This window comes from Stenella coeruleoalba (assembly GCF_951394435.1).
Source record: "Stenella coeruleoalba genome assembly, contig: scaffold_34, whole genome shotgun sequence".
NCBI classification, from domain to species: Eukaryota; Metazoa; Chordata; class Mammalia; order Artiodactyla; family Delphinidae; genus Stenella; species Stenella coeruleoalba.
This window is the reverse complement of record NW_027646159.1, coordinates 3,102,728-3,129,400: the sequence shown is the minus strand read 5'-3', so window position 1 is coordinate 3,129,400 and position 26,673 is coordinate 3,102,728. Positions and strand designations below refer to the sequence as shown.

General features: G+C 43.8%; 1 long non-coding RNA gene across 12 annotated transcripts in view; it reads right to left on the bottom strand.

Moving 5' to 3' along the window:
• The window catches only part of LOC307181295, a 1,377,052-nt gene that overhangs the window by 422,074 nt on the left and 928,305 nt on the right, over positions 1–26,673 (bottom strand). For 10 of the 12 annotated variants that reach the window (XR_013826358.1, XR_013826359.1, XR_013826360.1 and 7 more), the window contains one exon: positions 15,416–15,501. This is a non-coding gene — a long non-coding RNA (uncharacterized lncRNA). The remainder of the gene's footprint in view (positions 1–15,415; positions 15,502–26,673) is intronic. The other 2 variants (XR_013826365.1, XR_013826367.1) reach the window with 1 other exon arrangement.

Here is a 26,673-nt window from a genome sequence, read left to right as displayed (position 1 = left end):
TAGTAAGTATCTTAAAACCTATGGATTGCTATGTCTCCAAAAGAGAATCAAGCGTGTGTACAGGGGCATAAACGCAGCAGTGATATGATTGGAGAGGTTCGGTGAGCAAATGAAGACCGTGTGAAGTCATATTGCATGGTACCCAGTCCAAGGGTCTCAACTCTCCAGGTTTAAGGTATTCTTCCTTCAGCTAAAACATGCATGTGGAACCCAGAGTATGATCAACCGTGTGAACGGGAGACGTGTTCAAATATGTCTCAGTTTTCCTCCCCTGGTACTCGGGTGCAACATTCCAGATGCTTTGCTAACACTCTCCCCACTTGGAGAGTCAGCGCCTTTAACCTCCTGTTTGGCCCAGTTTACAATTTCTGCGGAAGATGAACAGGAATAGGGAGAACCAATGAGAGACTAGCTGGAGGTGTCTGAACGGGCAAATTTAACTCTCATTTCCCACCAGGAAGAGGAAATAACCAAAGGCTCAGCGTGCCGTGCCGGAACCAGATTAGGGCCTGAAGCCGTCCTGCGGTGTTGCGGCCAGCTCACAAGAAAGCGAGTTGAAGAAAGGAGCTCAGGGACACTGTAATTCACAAACCTGCAGACTTATAAATGACAGCTATCGTCCAAAAATACACTGAAGTAAGGCTGCCAAGAGGACTTGAAAGCAGGGCAGAATTGCAGGAAACCGATTTCAGGAGGTAGACTGGAATTACATTGAAAGCATAGGAAAAGAGGCAGAACGTCCACAATGATGCACTTGGCCAAAAAGGGCGTATGCGTTTTTTCCTGAATATATTCAGGAAAAAACGCATACGCCCTTTTTGGCCAACCGAGCAAGCTTGCAAAGGAAATCTGCACTACAATGAAGTCTCACTTTCCCCCGGTCAAAAGGGCCATCTGAAAAAAGTGTAAAATCCAGAAAGGCAGGACAGGCCATGGAGAACTGGGAGCCTTGTTATGCTGATGGGCGGGATGTAAATTGCCAACAGACACTCGGGAGAAGTGTATGGTGTTTCCTGAAACATCTAAAAAACAAAGCAACAGAGCCTAGGGCACTTCCACTTATGGTCCTATAGCTTAGGGAAATTAAAATCAAAAAGACACAGCCACCCCAAAGTTTGGGACGGCTCTGTTTACAAGAACCTCGTTTACCATACAAGTTCAACATCGCAGAAAGTGAAAAATGGATAAAGAAGTTGTGGTGTTTACTTACAAAGCAATATCACTCAGCAATGAAATCTGTGTCATCAGGCCCTTAGCAGCACAGTGAGTGGATTCAGGTATGATGATTCTAACTGAAATAAGTCACACAGAAAAAGAAACATCATAAGATATCAGTAATACACGGAACGTAAACTTGGCTACACAGGAACTGAATTACAGAACAGAACAGGGTCTCAAATGTAGAAAACCAACTTATGCTTGCTTAAGGGTAAAGGTGAGTTGGGGTGCTGCATAAAACCAGAGATTGAAATGAGCACAGATAAAGTTCCTTAAGTCAAATATGGAATAGACAAGAGCTACTCCTTGCTCAACGAAATGGACTCAACACCGCATATTAAACGCCTAAGAATGTACCTGACTAGTAAGTATCTTAAAACCTATGGATTGCTAAGTCTCCGAAAGAGAATCAAGCATGTGTACAGGGGCATAAACGCAGCAGTGATAGGATTGGAGAGGTTCGGTGAGCAAATGAAGACCCTTTGAAGTCATATTGCATGGTACCCATTACACGGGTCTTAACTCTCCAGGTTTAAGGTATTCTTCCTTCAGCTAAAACATGCATGTGGAACCCAAGTATGATCAACCATGTGAACGGGAGACGTGTTCAAATATTTCTCAGTTTTCCTCCCCTGGTACTCGGGTGCAACATTCCAGACGCTTTACTAACACTCTCCCAACTTGGAGAGTCAGCACCTTTAACCTCCTGTTTGGCCCAGTTTGCAATTTCTGCGGAAGATGAACAGGAATAGCGAGAACCAATGAGAGACTAGCTGGAGGTGTCTGGACAGGCAAATTTAACTCTCATTTCCAACCAGGAAGAGGAAATAACCAAAGGCTCAGCGTGCCATGCCGGAACCAGATTAGGGCCTGAAGCCATGCTGCGGTGTTGCGGCCAGGTCACAAGAAAGCGAGTTGAAGAAAGGAGCTCAGGAGCACTGTAATTCACAAACCTGCAGAGTTATAAATGACAGCTATCGTCCAAAAATAGAGTGAAGTAAGGCTGCCAAGAGGACTTGAAAGCGGGGCAGAATTGCAGGAAACCAATTTCAGGAGGTAGACTGGAATTGCATTGAAAGCATAGGAAAAGAGGCAGAACGTCCACAATGATGCACTTGGCCAAAAAGGGCGTATGCGTTTTTTCCTGAATATATTCAGGAAAAAACGCATACGCCCTTTTTGGCCAACCGAGCAAGCTTGCAAAGGAAATCTGCACTACAATGAAGTCTCACTTCCCCCCGGTCAAAAGGGCCATCTGAAAAAAGTGTAAAATCCAGAAAGGCAGGACAGGCCATGGAGAACTGGGAGCCTTGTTATGCTGATGGGCGGGATGTAAATTGCCAACAGACACTCGGGAGAAGTGTATGGTGTTTCCTGAAACATCTAAAAACCAAAGCAACAGAACCTAGGGCACTTCCACTTACGGTCCTATAGCTTAGGGAAATTAAAATCAAAAAGACACAGCCACCCCAAAGTTTGGAACGGCTCTGTTTACAAGAACCTCGTTTACAGTACAAGTTCAACATCGCAGAAAGTGAAAAATGGATAAAGAAGTTGTGGTATTCACTTACAAAGCAATATCACTCAGCAATGAAATCTATATCATCAGGCCCTTAGCAGCACAATGAGTGGATTCAGGTATGATGATTCTAACTGAAATAAGTCACACAGAAAAAGAAACATCATAAGATATCAGTAATACACGGAATGTAAACTTGGCTACACAGGAACTGAATTACAGAACAGAACAGGGTCTCAAATTTAGAAAACCAACTTATGCTTGCTTAAGGGGAAAGGTGAGTTGGGGTGCTGCATAAAACCAGAGATTGAAATGAGCACAGATAAAGTTCCTTAAGTCAAATATGGAATAGACAAGAGCTACTCCTTGCTCAACGAAATGGACTCAACACCGCATATTAATCGCCTAAGAATGTACCTGACTAGTAAGTATCTTAAAACCTATGGATTGCTAAGTCTCCGAAAGAGAATCAAGCATGTGTACAGGGGCATAAACGCAGCAGTGATAGGATTGGAGAGGTTCGGTGAGCAAATGAAGACCCTTTGAAGTCATATTGCATGGTACCCATTACACGGGTCTTAACTCTCCAGGTTTAAGGTATTCTTCCTTCAGCTAAAACATGCATGTGGAACCCAAGTATGATCAACCATGTGAACGGGAGACGTGTTCAAATATTTCTCAGTTTTCCTCCCCTGGTACTCGGGTGCAACATTCCAGACGCTTTACTAACACTCTCCCAACTTGGAGAGTCAGTCCCTTTAACCTCCTGTTTGGCCCAGTTTGCAATTTCTGCGGAAGATGAACAGGAATAGCGAGAACCAATGAGAGACTAGCTGGAGGTGTCTGGACAGGCAAATTTAACTCTCATTTCCCACCAGGAAGAGGAAATAACCAAAGGCTCAGCGTGCCATGCCGGAACCAGATTAGGGCCTGAAGCCATCCTGCGGTGTTGCGGCCAGGTCACAAGAAAGCGAGTTGAAGAAATGAGCTCAGGAGCACTGTAATTCACAAACCTGCAGAGTTATAAATGACAGCTATCGTCCAAAAATAGACTGAAGTAAGGCTGCCAAGAGGACTTGAAAGCGGGGCAGAATTGCAGGAAACCGATTTCAGAAGGTAGACTGGAATTGCATTGAAAGCATAGGAAAAGAGGCAGAACGTCCACAATGATGCACTTGGCCAAAAAGGGCGTATGCGTTTTTTCCTGAATATATTCAGGAAAAAACGCATACGCCCTTTTTGGCCAACCAAGCAAGCTTGCAAAGGAAATCTGCACTACAATGAAGTCTCACTTCCCCCCGGTCAAAAGGGCCATCTGAAAAAAGTGTAAAATCCAGAAAGGCAGGACAGGCCATGGAGAACTGGGAGCCTTGTTATGCTGATGGGCGGGATGTAAATTGCCTACAGACACTCCGGAGAAGTGTATGGTGTTTCCTGAAACATCTAAAAAACAAAGCAACAGAGCCTAGGGCACTTCCACTTATGGTCCTATAGCTTAGGGAAATTAAAATCAAAAAGACACAGCCACCCCAAAGTTTGGGACGCCTCTGTTTACAAGAACCTCATTTACCGTACAAGTTCAATATCACAGAAAGTGAAAAATGGATAAAGAACTTGTGGTACTTACGTACAATGCAGTATAACTCAGCAATGAAATCTATGTCATCAGGCCCGTAGCAGCATAATGAGTGGATTCAGGTACGATGATTCTAACTGAAATAAGTCACACAGAAAAAGAAACATCATAAGATATCACTAATACACGGAATGTAAACTTGGCTACACAGGAACTGAATTCCAAAACAGAACAGGGTCTCAAATTTAGAAAACCAACTTATGCTTGCTTAAGGGGAAAGGTGAGTTGGGGTGCTGCATAAAACCAGACATTGAAATGAGCACAGATAAAGTTCCTTAAGCCAAATACGGAATAGACAAGAGCTACTCCTTGCTCAACGAAATGGACTCAACACCCCATATTAAACGCCTAAGAATGTACCTGACTAGTAAGTATCTTAAAACCTATGGATTGCTATGTCTCCAAAAGAGAATCAAGCGTGTGTACAGGGGCATAAACGCAGCAGTGATATGATTGGAGAGGTTCGGTGAGCAAATGAAGACCGTGTGAAGTCATATTGCATGGTACCCAGTCCAAGGGTCTCAACTCTCCAGGTTTAAGGTATTCTTCCTTCAGCTAAAACATGCATGTGGAACCCAGAGTATGATCAACCGTGTGAACGGGAGACGTGTTCAAATATGTCTCAGTTTTCCTCCCCTGGTACTCGGGTGCAACATTCCAGATGCTTTGCTAACACTCTCCCCACTTGGAGAGTCAGCGCCTTTAACCTCCTGTTTGGCCCAGTTTACAATTTCTGCGGAAGATGAACAGGAATAGGGAGAACCAATGAGAGACTAGCTGGAGGTGTCTGAACGGGCAAATTTAACTCTCATTTCCCACCAGGAAGAGGAAATAACCAAAGGCTCAGCGTGCCGTGCCGGAACCAGATTAGGGCCTGAAGCCGTCCTGCGGTGTTGCGGCCAGCTCACAAGAAAGCGAGTTGAAGAAAGGAGCTCAGGGACACTGTAATTCACAAACCTGCAGACTTATAAATGACAGCTATCGTCCAAAAATACACTGAAGTAAGGCTGCCAAGAGGACTTGAAAGCAGGGCAGAATTGCAGGAAACCGATTTCAGGAGGTAGACTGGAATTACATTGAAAGCATAGGAAAAGAGGCAGAACGTCCACAATGATGCACTTGGCCAAAAAGGGCGTATGCGTTTTTTCCTGAATATATTCAGGAAAAAACGCATACGCCCTTTTTGGCCAACAGAGCAAGCTTGCAAAGGAAATCTGCACTACAATGAAGTCTCACTTTCCCCCGGTCAAAAGGGCCATCTGAAAAAAGTGTAAAATCCAGAAAGGCAGGACAGGCCATGGAGAACTGGGAGCCTTGTTATGCTGATGGGCGGGATGTAAATTGCCAACAGACACTCCGGAGAAGTGTATGGTGTTTCCTGAAACATCTAAAAAACAAAGCAACAGAGCCTAGGGCACTTCCACTTATGGTCCTATAGCTTAGGGAAATTAAAATCAAAAAGACACAGCCACCCCAAAGTTTGGGACGCCTCTGTTTACAAGAACCTCGTTTACCATACAAGTTCAATATCACAGAAAGTGAAAAATGGATAAAGAACTTGTGGTACTTACGTACAATGCAGTATCACTCAGCAATGAAATCTATGTCATCAGGCCCGTAGCAGCACAATGAGTGGATTCAGGTACGATGATTCTAACTGAAATAAGTCACACAGAAAAAGAAACATCATAAGATATCACTAATACACGGAATGTAAACTTGGCTACACAGGAACTGAATTCCATAACAGAAGAGGGCCTCATATTTAGAAAACCAACTTATGCTCGCTTAAGGGGAAAGGTGAGTTGGGGTGCTGCATAAAACCAGACATTGAAATGAGCACAGATTAAGTTCCTTAAGCCAAATATGGAATAGACAAGAGCTACTCCTTGCTCAACGAAATGGACTCAACACCCCATATTAAACGCCTAAGAATGTACCTGACTAGTAAGTATCTTAAAACCTATGGATTGCTATGTCTCCGAAAGAGAATCAAGCATGTGTACAGGGGCATAAACGCAGCAGTGATAGGATTGGAGAGGTTCGGTGAGCAAATGAAGACCCTTTGAAGTCATATTACATGGTACCCATTCCACGGGTTTCAACTACCAAGGTTTAACGTATTCTTCCTTCAGCTAAAACATGCATGTGGAACCTAGAGTATGATCAACCATGTGATCGGGAGACGTCTTCAAATATGTCTCAGTTTTCGTACCCTGGTACTCGGGTGCAACATTCCAGACGCTTTACTAACACTCTCCCGAATTGGAGAGTCAGTCCCTTTAACCTCCTGTTTGGCCCAGTTTGCAATTTCTGCGGAAGATGAACAGGAATAGCGAGAACCAATGAGAGACTAGCTGGAGGTGTCTGGACGGGCAAATTTAACTCTAATTTCCCACCAGGAAGAGGAATTAACCAAAGGCTCAGCGTGCCGTGCCGGAACCAGATTAGGGCCTGAAGCCATGCTGCCGTGTTGCGGCCAGGTCACAAGAAAGTGAGTTGAAGAAAGGAGCTCAGGGGCACTGTAATTCACAAACCTGCAGAGTTATAAATGACAGCTATCGTCCAAAAATATACTGAAGTAAGGCTGCCAAGAGGACTTGAAAGCGGGGCAGAATTGCAGGAAACCGATTTCAGGAGGTAGACTGGAATTGCATTGAAAGCATAGGAAAAGAGGCAGAACCTCCACAATGATGCACTTGGCCAAAAAGGGCGTATGCGTTTTTTCCTGAATATATTCAGGAAAAAACGCATACGCGCTTTTTGGCTAACCAAGCAAGCTTGCAAAGGAAATCTGCACTACAATGAAGTCTCACTTCCCCCCGGTCAAAAGGGCCATCTGAAAAAAGTGTAAAATCCAGAAAGGCAGGACAGGCCATGGAGAACTGGGAGCCTTGTTATGCTGATGGGCGGGATGTAAATTGACAACAGCCGCTCTGTAGAAGTGTATGGTGTTTCCTGAAACATCTAAAAAACAAAGCAACAGAGCCTAGGGCACTTCCACTTTTGGTCCTATAGCTTAGGGAAATTAAAATCAAAAAGACACAGCCACCCCAAAGATGGAACGGCTCTGTTTACAAGAACCTCGTTTACAGTACAAGTTCAACATCGCAGAAAGTGAAAAATGGATAAAGAAGTTGTGGTATTCACTTACAAAGCAATATCACTCAGCAATGAAATCTATATCATCAGGCCCTTAGCAGCACAATGAGTGGATTCAGGTATGATGATTCTAACTGAAATAAGTCACACAGAAAAAGAAACATCATAAGATATCAGTAATACACGGAATGGAAACTTGGCTACACAGGAACTGAATTACAGAACAGAACAGGGTCTCAAATTTAGAAAACCAACTTATGCTTGCTTAAGGGTAAAGGTGAGTTGGGGTGCTGCATAAAACCAGAGATTGAAATGAGCACAGATAAAGTTTCTTAAGCCAAATATGGAATAGACAAGAGCTACTCCTTGCTCAACGAAATGGACTCAACACCGCATATTAAACGCCTAAGAATGTACCTGACTAGTAAGTATCTTAAAACCTATGGATTGCTATGTCTCCGAAAGAGAATCAAGCATGTGTACAGGGGCATAAATGCAGCAGTGATAGTATTGGAGAGTTTCGGTGAACAAATGAAGACCCTTTGAAGTCATATTGCATGGTACCCATTCCACGGGTTTCAACACCCAGGTTTAAGGTATTCTACCTTCAGCTAAAACATGCATGTGGAACCTAGAGTATGATCAACAATGTGATCGGGAGACGTGTTCAAATATGTCTCAGTTTTCCTACCCTGGTACTCGGGTGCAACATTCCAGACGCTTTACTAAAACTCTCCCCACTTGGAGAGTCAGTCCCTTTAACCTCCTGTTTGGCTCAGTTTGCAATTTCTGCGGAAGATGAACAGGAATAGCGAGAACCAATGAGAGACTAGCTGGAGGTGTCTGAACGGGCAAATTTAACTCTCATTTCCCACCAGGAAGAGGAATTAACCAAAGGCTCAGCGTGCCGTGCCGGAACCAGATTAGGACCTGAAGCCATCCTGCGGTGTTGCGGCCAGGTCACAAGAAAGCGAGTTGAAGAAAGGAGCTCAGGGGCACTGTAATTCACAAATCTGCAGAGTTATAAATGACAGCTATCGTCCAAAAATAGACTGAAGTAAGGCTGCTAAGAGGACTTGAAAGCGGGGCAGAATTGCAGGAAACCGATTTCAGGAGGTAGACTGGAATTGCATTGAAAGCATAGGAAAAGAGGCAGAACGTCCACAATGATGCACTTGGCCAAAAAGGACGTATGCGTTTTTTCCTGAATATATTCAGGAAAAAACGCATACGCCCTTTTTGGCCAACCAAGCAAGCTTGCAAAGGAAATCTGCACTACAATGAAGTCTCACTTCCCCCCGGTCAAAAGGGCCATCTGAAAAAAGTGTAAAATCCAGAAAGGCAGGACAGGCCATGGAGAACTGGGAGCCTTGTTATGCTGATGGGCGGGATGTAAATTGCCAACAGACACTCGGGAGAAGTGTATGGTGTTTCCTGAAACATCTAAAAAACAAAGCAACAGAGCCTAGGCACTGCCAATAATGGTCCTATAGCTTAGGGAAATTAAAATCAAAAAGACACAGCCACCCCAAAGTTTGGGATGCCTCTGTTTACAAGAACCTCGTTTACAGTACAAGTTCAACATCGCAGAAAGTGAAAAATGGATAAAGAAGTTGTGGTATTTACTTACAAAGCAATATCACTCAGCAATGAAATCTGTGTCATCAGGCCCTTAGCAGCACAATGAGTGGATTCAGGTATGATGATTCTAACTGAAATAAGTCACACAGAAAAATAAACATCATAAGATATCAGTAATACACAGAATGTAAACTTGGCTACACAGGAACTGAATTACAGAACAGAACAGGGTCTCAAATTTAGAAAACGAACTTATGCTTGCTTAAGGGGAAAGGTGAGTTGGGGTGCTGCATAAAACCAGAGATTGAAATGAGCACAGATAAATTTCCTTAAGTCAAATATGGAATAGACAAGAGCTACTCCTTGCTCAACGAAATGGACTCAACACCGCATATTAAACGCCTAAGAATGTACCTGACTAGTAAGTATCTTAAAACCTATGGATTGCTATGTCTCCGAAAGAGAATCAAGCATGTGTACAGGGGCATAAACGCAGCAGTGATAGGATTGGAGAGGTTCGGTGAGCAAATGAAGACCCTTTGAAGTCATATTGCATGGTACCCATTACATGGGTCTTAACTCTCCAGGTTTAAGGTATTCTTCCTTCAGCTAAAACATGCATGTGGAACCCAAGTATGATGAACCATGTGAACGGAGACGTGTTCAAATATGTCTCAGTTTTCCTCCCCTGGTACTCGGGTGCAACATTCCAGATGCTTTACTAACACTCTCCCCACTTGGAGAGTCAGTGCCTTTAACCTCCTGTTTGGCCCAGTTTGCAATTTCTGCGGAAGATGAACAGGAATAGCGAGAACCAATGAGAGACTAGCTGGAGGTGTCTGGACGGGCAAATTTAACTCTCATTTCCCACCAGGAAGAGGAAATAACCAAAGGATCAACGTGCTGTACCGGAACCAGATTAGGGCCTGAAGCCATGATGCGGTGTTGCGGCCAGCTCACAAGAAAGCGAGTTGAAGAAAGGAGCTCAGGGGCACTGTAATTCACAAATCTGCAGAGTTATAAATGACAGCTATCGTCCAAAAATAGACTGAAGTAAGGCTGCCAAGAGGACTTGAAAGCGGGGCAGAATTGCAGGAAACCGATTTCAGGAGGTAGACTGGAATTGCATTGAAAGCATAGGAAAAGAGGCAGAACGTCCACAATGATGCACTTGGCCAAAAAGGGCGTATGCGTTTTTTCCTGAATATATTCAGGAAAAAACGCATACGCCCTTTTTGGCCAACCAAGCAAGCTTGCAAAGGAAATCTGCACTACAATGAAGTCTCACTTCCCCCCGGTCAAAAGGGCCATCTGAAAAAAGTGTAAAACCAAGAAAGGCAGGACAGGCCATGGAGAACTGGGAGCCTTGTTATGCTGATGGGCGGGATGTAAATGGCCAACAGCCACTCTGGAGAAGTGTATGGTGTTTCCTGAAACATCTAAAAAACAAAGCAACAGAGCCTAGGGCACTGCCACTTATGGTCCTATAGCTTAGGGAAATTAAAATCAAAAAGACACAGCCACCCCAAAGTTTGGGAAGCCTCTGTTTACAAGAACCTCGTTTACCGTACATGTTCAATATCACAGAAAGTGAAAAATGGATAAAGAACTTGTGGTACTTACGTACAATGCAGTATCACTCAGCAATGAAATCTATGTCATCAGGCCCGTAGCAGCATAATGAGTGGATTCAGGTACGATGATTCTAACTGAAATAAGTCACACAGAAAAAGAAACATCATAAGATATCACTAATACACGGAATGTAAACTTGGCTACACAGGAACTGAATTACAGAACAGAACAGGGTCTCAAATTTAGAAAACCAACTTATGCTTGCTTAAGGGTAAAGGTGAGTTGGGGTGCTGCATAAAACCAGAGATTGAAATGAGCACAGATAAAGCTCCTTTAGTCAAATATGGAATAGACAAGAGCTACTCCTTGCTCAACGAAATGGACTCAACACCGCATATTAAACGCCTAAGAATGTACCTGACTAGTAAGTATCATAAAACCTATGGATTGCTATGTCTCCAAAAGAGAATCAAGCATGTGTACAGGGGCATAAACGCAGCAGTGATAGGATTGGAGAGGTTCGGTGAGCAAATGAAGACCCTTTGAAGTCATATTTCATGGTACCCATTCCACGGGTTTCAACTACCCAGGTTTTAGGTATTCTTCCTTCAGCTAAAACATGCATGTGGAACCCAAGTATGATCAACCATGTGAACGGGAGACGTGTTCAAATATGTCTCAGTTTTCCTCCCCTGGTACTCGGGTGCAACATTCCAGACGCTTTACTAACACTCTCCCCACTTGGAGAGTCAGCGCCTTTAACCTCCTGTTTGGCCCAGTTTGCAAATTCTGCGGAAGATGAACAGGAATAGCGAGAACCAATGAGAGACTAGCTGGAGGTGTCTGGACGGGCAAATTTAACTCTCATTTCCCACCAGGAAGAGGAAATAACCAAAGGCTCAGCGTGCCGTGCCGGAACCAGATTAGGGCCTGAAGCCATCCTGCGGTGTTGCGGCCAGGTCACAAGAAAGCAAGTTGAAGAAAGGAGCTCAGGGGCACTGTAATTCACAAACCTGCAGAGTTATAAATGACAGCTATCGTCCAAAAATAGACTGAAGTAAGGCTGCCAAGAGGACTTGAAAGCGGAGCAGAATTGCAGGAAACCGATTTCAGGAGGTAGACTGGAATTGCATTGAAAGCATAGGAAAAGAGGCAGAACGTCCACAATGATGCACTTGGCCAAAAAGGGCGTATGCGTTTTTTCCTGAATATATTCAGGAAAAAACGCATACGCCCTTTTTGGCCAACCAAGCAAGCTTGCAAAGGAAATCTGCACTACAATGAAGTCTCACTTCCCCCCGGTCAAAAGGGCCATCTGAAAAAAGTGTAAAATCCAGAAAGGCAGGACAGGCCATGGAGAACTGGGAGCCTTGTTATGCTGATGGGCGGGATGTAACTTGCCAACAGACACTCGGGGGAAGTGTATGGTGTTTCCTGAAACATCTAAAAAACAAAGCAACAGAGCCTAGGCACTGCCACTTATGGTCCTATAGCTTAGGGAAATTAAAATCAAAAAGACACAGCCACACCAAAGTTTGGGACGCCTCTGTTTACAAGAACCTCGTTTACAGTACAAGTTCAACATCGCAGAAAGTGAAAAATGGATAAAGAAGATGTGGTATTTACTTACAAAGCAATATCACTCAGCAATGAAATCTGTGTCATCAGGCCCTTAGCAGCACAATGAGTGGATTCAGGTATGATGATTCTAACTGAAATAAGTCACACAGAAAAAGAAACATCATAAGATATCAGTAATACACGGAATGTAAACTTGGCTACACAGGAACTGAATTACAGAACAGAACAGGGTCTCAAATTTAGAAAACCAACTTATGCTTGCTTAAGGGTAAAGGTGAGTTGGGGTGCTGCATAAAACCAGAGATTGAAATGAGCACAGATAAAGCTCCTTAAGTCAAATATGGAATAGACAAGAGCTACTCCTTGCTCAACGAAATGGACTCAACACCGCATATTAAACGCCTAAGAATGTACCTGACTAGTAAGTATCATAAAACCTATGGATTGCTATGTCTCCAAAAGAGAATCAAGCATGTGTACAGGGGCATAAACGCAGCAGTGATAGGATTGGAGAGGTTCGGTGAGCAAATGAAGACCCTTTGAAGTCATATTTCATGGTACCCATTCCACGGGTTTCAACTACACAGGTTTTAGGTATTCTTCCTTCAGCTAAAACATGCATGTGGAACCCAAGTATGATCAACCATGTGAACGGGAGACGTGTTCAAATATGTCTCAGTTTTCCTCCCCTGGTACTCGCGTGCAACATTCCAGACGCTTTACTAACACTCTCCCCACTTGGAGAGTCAGCGCCTTTAACCTCCTGTTTGGCCCAGTTTGCAAATTCTGCGGAAGATGAACAGGAATAGCGAGAACCAATGAGAGACTAGCTGGAGGTGTCTGGACGGGCAAATTTAACTCTCATTTCCCACCAGGAAGAGGAATTAACCAAAGGCTCAGCGTGCCGTGCCGGAACAAGATTAGGGCCTGAAGCCATCCTGCGGTGTTGTGGCCAGCTCAAAAGAAAGCGAGTTGAAGAAAGGAGCTCAGGGGCACTGTAATTCACAAACCTGCAGAGTTATAAATGACAGCTATCGTCCAAAAATATACTGAAGTAAGGTTGCCAAGAGGACTTGAAAGCGGGGCAGAATTGCAGGAAACTGATTTCAGGAGGTAGACTGGAATTGCATTGAAAGCATAGGAAAAGAGGCAGAACGTCCACAATGATGCACTTGGCCAAAAAGGGCGTATGCGTTTTTTCCTGAATATATTCAGGAAAAAACGCATACGCCCTTTTTGGCCAACCAAGCAAGCTTGCAAAGGAAATCTGCACTACAATGAAGTCTCACTTCCCACCGGTCAAAAGGGCCATCTGAAAAAAGTGTAAAATCCAGAAAGGCAGGACAGGCCATGGAGAACTGGGAGCCTTGTTATGCTGATGGGCGGGATGTAAATTGCCAACAACCACTCGGGAGAAGTGTATGGTGTTTCCTGAAACATCTAAAAAACAAAGCAACAGAACCTAGGGCACTTCCACTTATGGTCCTATAGCTTAGGGAAATTAAAATCAAAAAGACACAGCCACCCCAAAGGTTGGAACGGCTCTGTTTACAAGAACCTCGTTTACAGTACAAGTTCAACATCGCAGAAAGTGAAAAATGGATAAAGAAGTTGTGGTATTTACTTACAAAGCAATATCACTAAGCAATGAAATCTGTGTCATCAGGCCCTTAGCAGCACAATGAGTGGATTCAGGTATGATGATTCTAACTGAAATAAGTCACACAGAAAAAGAAACATCATTAGATATCAGTAATACACGGAATGTAAACTTGGCTACACAGGAACTGAATTACAGAACAGAACAGGGTCTCAAATTTAGAAAACCAACTTATGCTTGCTTAAGGGTAAAGGTGAGTTGGGGTGCTGCATAAAACCAGAGATTGAAATGAGCACAGATAAAGTTCCTTAAGTCAAATATGGAATAGACAAGAGCTACTCCTTGCTCAACGAAATGGACTCAACACCGCATATTAAACGCCTAAGAATGTACCTGACTAGTAAGTATCTTAAAACCTATGGATTGCTATGTCTCCGAAAGAGAATCAAGCATGTGTACAGGGGCATAAACGCAGCAGTGATAGGATTGGAGAGGTTCGGTGAGCAAATGAAGACCCTTTGAAGTCATATTGCATGGTACCCATTCCACGGGTCTTAACTCTCCAGGTTTAAGGTATTCTTCCTTCAGCTAAAACATGCATGTGGATCCCAAGTATGATCAACCATGTGAACGGGAGACGTGTTCAAATATGTCTCAGTTTTCCTCCCCTGGTACTCTGGTGCAACATTCCAGACGCTTTACTAATACTCTCCCCACTTGGAGAGTCAGCGCCTTTAACCTCCTGTTTGGCCCAGTTTGCAAATTCTGCGGAAGATGAACAGGAATAGCGAGAACCAATGAGAGACTAGCTGGAGGTGTCTGGACGGGCAAATTTAACTCTCATTTCCCACCAGGAAGAGGAAATAACCAAAGGCTCAGCGTGCCATGCCGGAACCAGATTAGGGCCTGAAGCCATCCTGCGGTGTTGCGGCCAGGTCACAAGAAAGCAAGTTGAAGAAAGGAGCTCAGGGGCACTGTAATTCACAAACCTGCAGAGTTATAAATGACAGCTATCGTCCAAAAATATACTGAAGTAAGGCTGCCAAGAGGACTTGAAAGCAGGGCAGAATTGCAGGAAACCGATTTCAGGAGGTAGACTGGAATTGCATTGAAAGCATAGGAAAAGAGGCAGAACGTCCACAATGATGCACTTGGCCAAAAAGGGCGTATGCGTTTTTTCCTGACTATATTCAGGAAAAAACGTATACGCCCTTTTTGGCCAACCAAGCAAGCTTGCAAAGGAAATCTGCACTGCAATGAAGTCTCACTTCCCCCCGGTCAAAAGGGCCATCTGAAAAAAGTGTAAAATCCAGAAAGGCAGGACAGGCCATGGAGAACTGGGAGCCTTGTTATGCTGATGGGCGGGATGTAAATTGCCAACAGACACTCAGGAGAAGTGTATGGTGTTTCCTGAAACATCTAAAAAACAAAGCAACAGAGCCTAGGGCACTGCCACTTATGGTCCTATAGCTTAGGGAAATTAAAATCAAAAAGACACAGACACCCCAAAGTTTGGGACGCCTCTGTTTACAAGAACCTCGTTTACAGTACAAGTTCAACATCGCAGAAAGTGAAAAATGGATAAAGAAGTTGTGGTATTTACTTAAAAAGCAATATCACTCAGCAATGAAATCTGTGTCATCAGGCCCTTAGCAGCACAATGAGTGGATTCAGGTATGATGATTCTAACTGAAATAAGTCACACAGAAAAAGAAACATCATAAGATATCAGTAATACACGGAATGTAAACTTGGCTACACAGGAAATGAATTCCAAAACAGAACAGGGTCTCAAATTTAGAAAACCAACTTATGCTTGCTTAAGGGGAAAGGTGAGTTGGGGTGCTGCATAAAACCAGAGATTGAAATGAGCACAGATAAAGTTCCTTAAGTCAAATATGGAATAGACAAGAGCTACTCCTTGCTCAACGAAATGGACTCAACACCGCATATTAAACGCCTAAGAATGTACCTGACTAGTAAGTATCTTAAAACCTATGGATTGCTATGTCTCCGAAAGAGAATCAAGCATGTGTACAGGGGCATAAACGCAGCAGTGATAGGATTGGAGAGGTTCGGTGAGCAAATGAAGACCCTTTGAAGTCATATTGCATGGTACCCATTCCACGGGTCTTAACTCTCCAGCTTTAAGGTATTCTTCCTTCAGCTAAAACATGCATGTGGAACCCAAGTATGATGAACCATGTGAACGGGAGACGTGTTCAAATATGTCTCAGTTTTCCTCCCCTGGTACTCGGGTGCAACATTCCAGACGCTTTACTAACACTCTCCCCACTTGGAGAGTCAGCGCCTTTAACCTCCTGTTTGGCCCAGTTTGCAATTTCTGCGGAAGATGAACAGGAATAGCGAGAACCAATGAAAGGCTAGCTGGAGGTGTCTGGACGGGCAAATTTAACTCTCATTTCCCACCAGAAAGAGGAATTAACCAAAGGCTCAGCGTGCCGTGCCGGAACCAGATTAGGGCCTGAAGCCATCCTGCGGTGTTGCGGCCAGGTCACAAGAAAGCGAGTTGAAGAAAGGAGCTCAGGGGCACTGTAATTCACAAACCTGCAGAGTTATAAATGAGAGCTACCGTCCAAAAATAGACTGAAGTAAGGCTGCTAAGAGGACTTGAAACCGGGGCAGAATTGCAGGAAACCGATTTCAGGAGGTAGACTGGAATTGCATTGAAAGCATAGGAAAAGAGGCAGAACGTCCACAATGATGCACTTGGCCAAAAAGGGCGTATGCGTTTTTTCCTGAATATATTCAGGAAAAAACGCATACGCCCTTTTTGGCCAACCAAGCAAGCTTGCAAAGGAAATCTGCACTACAATGAAGTCTCACTTCCCCCTGGTCAAAAGGGCCATCTGAAAAAAGTGTAAAATCCAGAAAGGCAGGACAGGCCATGGAGAACTGGGAGCCTTGTTATGCTGATGGGCGGGATGTAAATTGCCAACAACCACTCAGGAGAAGTGTATGGTGTTTCCTGAAACATCTAAAAAACAAAGCAACAGAACCTAGGGCACTTCTACTTATGGTCCTATAGCTTAGGGAAATTAAAATCAAAAAGACGCAGCCACCCCAAAGTTTGGAACGGCTCTGTTTACAAGAAGCTCGTTTACAGTACAAGTTCAACATCGCAGAAAGTGAAAAATGGATAAAGAAGTTGTGGTATTTACTTACAAAGCAATATCACTTAGCAATGAAATCTGTGTCATCAGGCCCATAGCAGCACAATGAGTGGATTCAGGTATGATGATTCTAACTGAAATAAGTCACACAGAAAAAGAAACATCATAAGATATCAGTAATACACGGAATGTAAACTTGGCTACACAGGAACTGAATTACAGAACAGAACAGGGTCTCAAATTTAGAAAACCAACTTATGCTTGCTTAAGGGGAAAGGTGAGTTGGGGTGCTGCATAAAACCAGAGATTGAAATGAGCACAGATAAAGTTCCTTAAGTCAAATATGGAATAGACAAGAGCTACTCCTTGCTCAACGAAATGGACTCAACACCGCATATTAAACGCCTAAGAATGTACCTGACTAGTAAGTATCTTAAAACCTATGGATTGCTATGTCTCCGAAAGAGAATCAAGCATGTGTACAGGGGCATAAACGGAGCAGTGATAGGATTGGAGAGGCTCGGTGAGCAAATGAAGACCCTTTGAAGTCATATTGCATGGTACCCATTCCACGGGTCTTAACTCTCCAGGTTTAAGGTATTCTTCCTTCAGCTAAAACATGCATGTGGAACCCAAGTATGATCAACCATGTGATCTGGAGACGTGTTCAAATATGTCTCAGTTTTCGTACCCTGGTACTCGGGTGCAACACTCCAGACGCTTTACTAACACTCTCCCCACTTGGAGAGTCAGTGCCTTTAACCTCCTGTTTGGCCCAGTTTGCAATTTCTGCGGAAGATGAACAGGAATAGCGAGAACCAATGAGAGACTAGCTGGAGGTGTCTGGACGGGCAAATTTAACTCTCATTTCCCACCAGGAAGAGGAAATAACCAAAGGCTCAGCGTGCCGTGCCGGAACCAGATTAGGGCCTGAAGCCATCCTGCGGTGTTGCGGCCAGGTCACAAGAAAGCAAGTTGAAGAAAGGAGCTCAGGGGCACTGTAATTCACAAACCTGCAGAGTTATAAATGAGAGCTACCGTCCAAAAATAGACTGAAGTAAGGCTGCTAAGAGGACTTGAAAGCGGGACAGAATTGCAGGAAACCGATTTCAGGAGGTAGACTGGAATTGCATTGAAAGCATAGGAAAAGAGGCAGAACGTCCACAATGATGCACTTGGCCAAAAAGGGCGTATGCGTTTTTTCCTGAATATATTCAGGAAAAAACGCATACGCCCTTTTTGGCCAACCAAGCAAGCTTGCAAAGGAAATCTGCACTACAATGAAGTCTCACTTCCCCCCGGTCAAAAGGGCCATCTGAAAAAAGTGTAAAATCCAGAAAGGCAGGACAGGCCATGGAGAACTGGGAGCCTTGTTATGCTGATGGGCGGGATGTAAATTGCCAACAACCACTCAGGAGAAGTGTATGGTGTTTCCTGAAACATCTAAAAAACAAAGCAACAGAACCTAGGGCACTTCCACTTATGGTCCTATAGCTTAGGGAAATTAAAATCAAAAAGACGCAGCCACCCCAAAGTTTGGAACGGCTCTGTTTACAAGAAGCTCGTTTACAGTACAAGTTCAACATCGCAGAAAGTGAAAAATGGATAAAGAAGTTGTGGTATTTACTTACAAAGCAATATCACTTAGCAATGAAATCTGTGTCATCAGGCCCATAGCAGCACAATGAGTGGATTCAGGTATGATGATTCAACTGAAATAAGTCACACAGAAAAAGAAACATCATAAGATATCTGTAATACACGGAATGTAAACTTGGCTACACAGGAACTGAATTACAGAACAGAACAGGGTCTCAAATTTAGAAAACCAACTTATGCTTGCTTAAGGGGAAAGGTGAGTTGGGGTGCTGCATAAAACCAGAGATTGAAATGAGCACAGATAAAGTTCCTTAAGTCAAATATGGCATAGACAAGAGCTACTCCTTGCTCAACGAAATGGACTCAACACCGCATATTAAACGCCTAAGAATGTACCTGACTAGTAAGTATCTTAAAACCTATGGATTGCTATGTCTCCGAAAGAGAATCAAGCATGTGTACAGGGGCATAAACGCAGCAGTGATAGGATTGGAGAGGTTCGGTGAGCAAATGAAGACCCTTTGAAGTCATATTGCATGGTACCCATTCCACGGGTCTTAACTCTCCAGGTTTAAGGTATTCTTCCTTCAGCTAAAACATGCATGTGGAACCCAAGTATGATGAACCATGTGAACGGGAGACGTGTTCAAATATGTCTCAGTTTTCCTCCCCTGGTACTCGGGTGCAATATTCCAGACGCTTTACTAACACTCTCCCCACTTGGAGAGTCAGTCCTTTTAACCTCCTGTTTGGCCCAGTTTGCAATTTCTGCGGAAGATGAACAGGAATAGCGAGAACCAATGAGAGACTAGCTGGAGGTGTCTGGACGGGCAAATTTAACTCTCATTTCCCACCAGGAAGAGGAAATAACCAAAGGCTCAGCGTGCCGTGCCGGAACCAGATTAGGGCCTGAAGCCATCCTGCGGTGTTGCGGCCAGGTCACAAGAAAGCAAGTTGAAGAAAGGAGCTCAGGGGCACTGTAATTCACAAACCTGCAGAGTTATAAATGACAGCAATCGTCCAAAAATACACTGAAGTAAGGCTGCCAAGACGACTTGAAAGTGGGGCAGAATTTCAGGAAACCGATTTCAGGAGGTAGACTGGAATTGCATTGAAAGCATAGGAAAAGAGGCAGAACGTCCACAATGATGCACTTGGCCAAAAAGGGCGTATGCGTTTTTTCCTGAATATATTCAGGAAAAAACGCATACGCCCTTTTTGGCCAACCAAGCAAGCTTGCAAAGGAAATCTGCACTACAATGAAGTCTCACTTCCCCCCGGTCAAAAGGGCCATCTGAAAAAAGTGTAAAATCCAGAAAGGCAGGACAGGCCATGGAGAACTGGGAGCCTTGTTATGCTGATGGGCGGGATGTAAATTGCCAACAACCACTCGGGAGAAGTGTATGGTGTTTCCTGAAACATCTAAAAAACAAAGCAACAGAATCTAGGGCACTTCCACTTATGGTCCTATAGCTTAGGGAAATTAAAAATCAAAAAGACACAGCCACCCCAAAGTTTGGAACGGCTCTGTTTACAAGAACCTCGTTTACAGTACAAGTTCAACATCGCAGAAAGTGAAAAATGGATAAAGGAGTTGTGGTATTTACTTACAAAGCAATATCACTCAGCAATGAAATCTGTGTCATCAGGCCCTTAGCAGCACAATGAGTGGATTCAGGTATGATGATTCTAACTGAAATAAGTCACACAGAAAAAGAAACATCATAAGATATCAGTAATACACGGAATGTAAACTTGGCTACACAGGAACTGAATTACAGAACAGAACAGGGTCTCAAATTTAGAAAACCAACTTATTCTTCCTTAAGGGTAAAGGTGAGTTGGGGTGCTGCATAAAACCAGAGATTGAAATGAGCACAGATAAAGTTCCTTAAGCCAAATATGGCATAGACAAGAGCTACTCCTTGCTCAACGAAATGGACTCAACACCCCATATTAAACGCCTAAGAATGTACCTGACTAGTAAGTATCTTAAAACCTATGGATTGCTATGTCTCCGAAAGAGAATCAAGCATGTGTACAGGGGCATAAACGCAGCAGTGATAGGATTGGAGAGGTTCGGTGAGCAAATGAAGACCCTTTGAAGTCATATTGCATGGTACCCATTACACGGGTCTTAACTCTCCAGGTTTAAGGTATTCTTCCTTCAGCTAAAACATGCATGTGGAACCCAAGTATGATCAACCATGTGAACGGGAGACGTGTTCAAATATGTCTCAGTTTTCCTCCCCTGGTACTCGGGTGCAACATTCCAGACGCTTTACTAACACTCTCCCCACTTGGAGAGTCAGCGCCTTTAACCTCCTGTTTGGCCCAGTTTGCAATTTCTGCGGAAGATGAACAGGAATAGCGAGAACCAATGAGAGACTAGCTGGAGGTGTCTGGACGGGCAAATTTAACTCTCATTTCCCACCAGGAAGAGGAAATAACCAAAGGCTCAGCGTGCCGTGCCGGAACCAGATTAGGGCCTGAAGCCGTCCTGCGGTGTTGCGGCCAGCTCACAAGAAAGCGAGTTGAAGAAAGGAGCTCAGGGGCACTGTAATTCACAAACCTGCAGAGTTATAAATGACAGCTATCGTCCAAAAATACACTGAAGTAAGGCTGCCAAGAGGACTTGAAAGCGGGGCAGAATTGCAGGAAACCGATTTCAGGAGGTAGACTGGAATTGCATTGAAAGCATAGGAAAAGAGGCAGAACGTCCACAATGATGCACTTGGCCAAAAAGGGCGTATGCGTTTTTTCCTGAATATATTCAGGAAAAAACGCATACGCCCTTCTGGCCAACCAAGCAAGCTTGCAAAGGAAATCTGCACTACAATGAAGTCTCACTTCCCCCCGGTCAAAAGGGCCATCTGAAAAAAGTGTAAAATCCAGAAAGGCAGGACAGGCCATGGAGAACTGGGAGCCTTGTTATGCTGATGGGCGGGATGTAAATTGCAAACAACCACTCGGGAGAAGTGTATGGTGTTTCCTGAAACATCTAAAAAACAAAGCAACAGAATCTAGGGCACTTCCACTTATGGTCCTATAGCTTAGGGAAATTAAAATCAAAAAGACACAGCCACCCCAAAGTTTGGAACCGCTCTGTTTACAACAACCTCGTTTACAGTACAAGTTCAACATCGCAGAAAGTGAAAAATGGATAAAGGAGTTGTGGTATTTACTTACAAAGCAATATCACTCAGCAATGAAATCTGTGTCATCAGGCCCTTAGCAGCACAATGAGTGGATTCAGGTATGATGATTCTAACTGAAATAAGTCACACAGAAAAAGAAACATCATAAGATATCAGTAATACACGGAATGTAAACTTGGCTACACAGGAACTGAATTACAGAACAGAACAGGGTCTCAAATTTAGAAAACCAACTTATGCTTGCTTAAGGGGAAAGGTGAGTTGGGGTGCTGCATAAAACCAGAGATTGAAATGAGCACAGATAAAGTTCCTTAAGTCAAATATGGAATAGACAAGAGCTACTCCTTGCTCAACGAAATGGACTCAACACCGCATATTAAACGCCTAAGAATGTACCTGACTAGTAAGTATCTTAAAACCTATGGATTGCTATGTCTCCGAAAGAGAATCAAGCATGTGTACAGGGGCATAAACGCAGCAGTGATAGGATTGGAGAGGCTCGGTGAGCAAATGAAGACCCTTTGAAGTCATATTGCATGGTACCCATTCCACGGGTCTTAACTCTCCAGGTTTAAGGTATTCTTCCTTCAGCTAAAACATGCATGTGGAACCCAAGTATGATCAACCATGTGAACGGGAGACGTGTTCAAATATGTCTCAGTTTTCCTCCCCTGGTACTCGGGTGCAACATTCCAGACACATTACTAACACTCTCCCCACTTGGAGAGTCAGCGCCTTTAACCTCCTGTTTGGCCCAGTTTGCAATTTCTGCGGAAGATGAACAGAAATAGCGAGAACCAATGAGAGACTAGCTGGAGGTGTCTGGACGGGCAAATTTAACTCTCATTTCCCACCAGGAAGAGGAACTAACCAAAGGCTCAGCGTGCCGTGCCGGAACCAGATTAGGGCCTGAAGCCATCCTGCGGTGTTGCGGCCAGGTCACAAGAAAGCAAGTTGAAGAAAGGAGCTCAGGGGCACTGTAATTCACAAACCTGCAGAGTTATAAATGACAGCTATCGTCCAAAAATAGACTGAAGTAAGGCTGCCAAGAGGACTTGAAAGCGGGGCAGAATTGCAGGAAACCGATTTCAGGAGGTAGACTGGAATTGCATTGAAAGCATAGGAAAAGAGGCAGAACGTCCACAATGATGCACTTGGCCAAAAAGGGCGTATGCGTTTTTTCCTGAATATATTCAGGAAAAAACGCATACGCCCTTTTTGGCCAACCATGCAAGCTTGCAAAGGAAATCTGCACTACAATGAAGTCTCACTTCCCCCCGGTCAAAAGGGCCATCTGAAAAAAGTGTAAAATCCAGAAAGGCAGGACAGGCCATGGAGAACTGGGAGCCTTGTTATGCTGATGGGCGGGATGTAAATTGCCAACAACCACTCGGGAGAAGTGTATGGTGTTTCCTGAAACATCTAAAAAACAAAGCAACAGAACCTAGGGCACTTCCACTTATGGTCCTATAGCTTAGGGAAATTAAAATCAAAAAGACACAGCCACCCCAAAGTTTGGAACGGCTCTGTTTACAAGAAGCTCGTTTACAGTACAAGTTCAACATCGCAGAAAGTGAAAAATGGATAAAGAAGTTGTGGTATTTACTTACAAAGCAATATCACTCAGCAATGAAATCTGTGTCATCAGGCCCTTAGCAGCACAATGAGTGGATTCAGGTATGATGATTCTAACTGAAATAAGTCACACAGAAAAAGAAACATCATAAGATATCAGTAATACACGGAATGTAAACTTGGCTACACAGGAACTGAATTACAGAACAGAACAGGGTCTCAAATTTAGAAAACCAACTTATGCTTGCTTAAGGGGAAAGGTGAGTTGGGGTGCTGCATAAAACCAGAGATTGAAATGAGCACAGATAAAGTTCCTTAAGTCAAATATGGAATAGACAAGAGCTACTCCTTGCTCAACGAAATGGACTCAACACCGCATATTAAACGCCTAAGAATGTACCTGACTAGTAAGTATCTTAAAACCTATGGATTGCTATGTCTCCGAAAGAGAATCAAGCATGTGTACAGGGGCATAAACGCAGCAGTGATAGGATTGGAGAGGCTCGGTGAGCAAATGAAGACCCTTTGAAGTCATATTGCATGGTACCCATTCCACGGGTCTTAACTCTCCAGGTTTAAGGTATTCTTCCTTCAGCTAAAACATGCATGTGGAACCCAAGTATGATCAACCATGTGAACGGGAGACGTGTTCAAATATGTCTCAGTTTTCCTCCCCTGGTACTCGGGTGCAACATTCCAGACACATTACTAACACTCTCCACTTGGAGAGTCAGCGCCTTTAACCTCCTGTTTGGCCCAGTTTGCAATTTCTGCGGAAGATGAACAGAAATAGCGAGAACCAATGAGAGACTAGCTGGAGGTGTCTGGACGGGCAAATTTAACTCTCATTTCCACCAGGAAGAGGAACTAACCAAAGGCTCAGCGTGCCGTGCCGGAAACCAGATTAGGGCCTGAAGCCATCCTGCGGTGTTGCGGCCAGGTCACAAGAAAGCAAGTTGAAGAAAGGAGCTCAGGGGCACTGTAATTCACAAACCTGCAGAGTTATAAATGACAGCTATCGTCCAAAATAGACTGAAGTAAGGCTACCAAGAGGACTTGAAAGCGGGGCAGAATTGCAGGAAACCGATTTCAGGAGGTAGACTGGAATTGCATTGAAAGCATAGGAAAAGAGGCAGAACGTCCACAATGATGCACTTGGCCAAAAAGGGCGTATGCGTTTTTTCCTGAATATATTCAGGAAAAAACGCATACGCCCCTTTTTGGCCAACCATGCAAGCTTGCAAAGGAAATCTGCACTACAATGAAGTCTCACTTCCCCCCCCGGTCAAAAGGGCCATCTGAAAAAAGTGTAAAATCCAGAAAGGCAGGACAGGCCATGGAGAACTGGGAGCCTTGTTATGCTGATGGGCGGGATGTAAATTGCCAACAACCACTCGGGAGAAGTGTATGGTGTTTCCTGAAACATCTAAAAAACAAAGCAACAGAACCTAGGGCACTTCCACTTATGGTCCTATAGCTTAGGGAAATTAAAATCAAAAAGACACAGCCACCCCAAAGTTTGGAACGGCTCTGTTTACAAGAAGCTCGTTTACAGTACAAGTTCAACATCGCAGAAAGTGAAAAATGGATAAAGAAGTTGTGGTATTTACTTACAAAGCAATATCACTCAGCAATGAAATCTGTGTCATCAGGCCCTTAGCAGCACAATGAGTGGATTCAGGTATGATGATTCTAACTGAAATAAGTCACACAGAAAAAGAAACATCATAAGATATCAGTAATACACGGAATGTAAACTTGGCTACACAGGAACTGAATTACAGAACAGAACAGGGTCTCAAATTTAGAAAACCAACTTATTCTTGCTTAAGGGTAAAGGTGAGTTGGGGTGCTGCATAAAACCAGAGATTGAAATGAGCACAGATAAAGTTCCTTAAGCCAAATATGGCATAGACAAGAGCTACTCCTTGCTCAACGAAATGGACTCAACACCCCATATTAAACGCCTAAGAATGTACCTGACTAGTAAGTATCTTAAAACCTATGGATTGCTATGTCTCCGAAAGAGAATCAAGCATGTGTACAGGGGCATAAACGCAGCAGTGATAGGATTGGAGAGGTTCGGTGAGCAAATGAAGACCCTTTGAAGTCATATTGCATGGTACCCATTACACGGGTCTTAACTCTCCAGGTTTAAGGTATTCTTCCTTCAGCTAAAACATGCATGTGGAACCCAAGTATGATCAACCATGTGAACGGGAGACGTGTTCAAATATGTCTCAGTTTTCCTCCCCTGGTACTCGGGTGCAACATTCCAGACGCTTTACTAACACTCTCCCCACTTGGAGAGTCAGCGCCTTTAACCTCCTGTTTGGCCCAGTTTGCAATTTCTGCGGAAGATGAACAGGAATAGCGAGAACCAATGAGAGACTAGCTGGAGGTGTCTGGACGGGCAAATTTAACTCTCATTTCCAACCAGGAAGAGGAAATAACCAAAGGCTCAGCGTGCCGTGCCGGAACCAGATTAGGGCCTGAAGCCATCCTGCGGTGTTGCGGCCAGGTCACAAGAAAGCAAGTTGAAGAAAGGAGCTCAGGGGCACTGTAATTCACAAACCTGCAGAGTTATAAATGACAGCTATCGTCCAAAAATAGACTGAAGTAAGGCTGCCAAGAGGACTTGAAAGCGGGGCAGAATTGCAGGAAACCGATTTCAGGAGGTAGACTGGAATTGCATTGAAAGCATAGGAAAAGAGGCAGAACGTCCACAATGATGCACTTGGCCAAAAAGGGCGTATGCGTTTTTTCCTGAATATATTCAGGAAAAAACGCATACGCCCTTTTTGGCCAACCAAGCAAGCTTGCAAAGGAAATCTGCACTACAATGAAGTCTCACTTCCCCCCGGTCAAAAGGGCCATCTGAAAAAAGTGTAAAATCCAGAAAGGCAGGACAGGCCATGGAGAACTGGGAGCCTTGTTATGCTGATGGGTGGGATGTAAATTGCCAACAACCACTCGGGAGAAGTGTATGGTGTTTCCTGAAACATCTAAAAAACAAAGCAACAGAATCTAGGGCACTTCCACTTATGGTCCTATAGCTTAGGGAAATTAAAATCAAAAAGACACAGCCACCCCAAAGTTTGGAACCGCTCTGTTTACAACAACCTCGTTTACAGTACAAGTTCAACATCGCAGAAAGTGAAAAATGGATAAAGGAGTTGTGGTATTTACTTACAAAGCAATATCACTCAGCAATGAAATCTGTGTCATCAGGCCCTTAGCAGCACAATGAGTGGATTCAGGTATGATGATTCTAACTGAAATAAGTCACACAGAAAAAGAAACATCATAAGATATCAGTAATACACGGAATGTAAACTTGGCTACACAGGAACTGAATTACAGAACAGAACAGGGTCTCAAATTTAGAAAACCAA